This window comes from Rana temporaria, chromosome 2 (assembly GCF_905171775.1).
Source record: "Rana temporaria chromosome 2, aRanTem1.1, whole genome shotgun sequence".
NCBI lineage: Eukaryota > Metazoa > Chordata > Amphibia > Anura > Ranidae > Rana > Rana temporaria.
Window position 1 is genome coordinate 14772252 of NC_053490.1, and position 2250 is coordinate 14774501.

Genomic DNA, 2250 nt, shown 5'->3' on the forward strand with positions numbered 1-2250 from the left:
CAAGCAGTTAAAGCTAGCGCATTGTTGGTTCTCTTACAATTTCCTTCGATTTTCCTTCTAAATGTTTTTTTTTCTTTGTTTGAATTTCTGACTTCCTGTTTCTCCTCAGTAAGCTTTCCACCATCATCCGAGCGCGGTGGAAAGTCATTTAGAACAGCTTACTGAAGAGGAACAGGAAGTGAGAAATTCAGACAAAGAAAAACAACTTTTAGAAGGGAAATGGAAGAAAAAGGTAAGTGAACCAATTTAGAAAATAAAAAACGAACCTTTACAACCCCTTTAACTCCAGAGATAAAACGATAATTCTCCCACTCTACAAGACTCTGGTCCGGCCGCACCTAGAGTATGCTGTCCAGTTCTGTTCACCAGTCCTCAGGAAACTGGAAATGGAGAGAGTACAAAGAAGGGCAACAAAGCTAATAAAGGGTCTGGAGGATATTGGTTATGAGGAAAGGTTGTGAGCACTGAACTTATTCTCTCTGGAGAAGAGACTCTTGAGAGGAGATATTATTTCAATTTACAAATACCGTACTGGTGACCCCACAATAGGGATAAAACTTTTTTTTTTTGGAAGGGAGTTTAACAAGACACGTGGCCACTCATTAAAATGAGAAGAAAAGAGGTTTAACCTTAAACTATGTGGAGGGTTCTTTACTGTAAGAGTGACAAGGATGTGGAATTCCCTTCCACAGGTGGTGGTGTCGGTGGGTGGCATCGATGGTTTCAAATTAGATAAGCACCTGAACGACCACAACATACGGGGATACACAATGTAATACTGACATATTATCACACACATAGGATGGAATGATGGTCTTTTTTTCAACCTCACCTACTATGTAACCCTCCTCACCCCTCCCTTTTTACTGTAAGCCTCCACCTGAAGGATCTCAATCTTCCTCCCACCTGCCCCATAATCCTGTCTTCTCTCCTTCTCGCCCTTCCTCATAAGTCCAAAACCCTCCTTACCCCCTACTTCATAAGCCTCTGTCTTGTGGCCATAACTCCCATCACACCTTCCCCACAACCCTCCACTGTTTGCCTCCTTTGATTCTCACCCATCCTCAAAAGCCTGCATCCTCTGCCCCCCAACCCCTCTCACACCTTCCCCATTGATTTTCAGTCCCCTACGACTCACTAATCCTCATAAACTTCTGCACATCCTCAATCCTCCTTATCCATCCCTTTATAAACCTCCACATGAAGGATCTCAACCTTCCTCCCACCTGCACCATAATCCTCTGCCCTCTATGCTGCGTACTAGGGTTGTCCCGATACCGATACTAGTATCAGGACCGATACCCAGCGTTTGCCCGAGTACTTGTACTCGGGCAAATGCTCCCGATGCTTCACCCGATACTTGTACTGTCAGCGGTGATCAGTGCATGGGGAAGTTACAAGCACCGATCACCGCTGTATAGATTTAAAAGTAATTTCTCCGCTTCTCTGTTCCCCCCCCCCCCCAGCTTTCAGCTGTTTTAAAATCAGCGGTGATCAGTGCTTGTAACTCCCCCACACACGATCACCACTGACTGTCCCGTGTCCTCCTCCAGCCCCCCTCCGTTTTGCTGCAGTCTCTCTCCCTCTGTGTTTTTTTCCCCCTCCGTGTCCCCCTCGTGTGTTTGCATCTCCCTCCGCGTTCCCCTCGGGGGTTTGCATCTCCCTTCCGTGTCCCCCTTCGTGTATTTGCATCTCCCTCCGTGTCCCCCTCATGTGTTTGCGTCTCCCTCCGTGTTCCCCTCGGTGTTTGCGTCTCCCTCCGTGTTCCCCTTGTGTGTTTGCATCTACCTCCGTGTTCCCCTTGTGTGTTTGCGTCTCCCTCCGTGTCCCCCTCGTGTGTTTGCGTCTCCCTCCTTTTTTTCTCTTGTGTGTTTGCATCTCCCTCCGCGTTCCCCTCGGTGTTTGCATCTCCCTCCGTGTTCCCCTCGGTGTTTGCGTCTCCCTCCGTGTTCCCCTCGGTGTTTGCGTCTCCCTCCGTGTTCCCCTCGGTGTTTGCGTCTCTCTCCGTGTTCCCCCTGGTGTTTGCGTCTCCCTCCGTGTTCCCCTCGGTGTTTGCGTCTCCCTCCGTGTTCCCCTCGGTGTTTGCGTCTCCCTCCGTGTTCCCCTTGTGTGTTTGCGTCTCCCTCCGTGTTCCCCTCGGTGTTTGCATCTCCCTCCGTGTTCCCCTCGGTGTTTGCGTCTCCCTCCGTGTTCCCCTCGGTGTTTGCGTCTCCCTCCGTGTTCCCCTTGTGTGTTTGCATCTACCTCCGT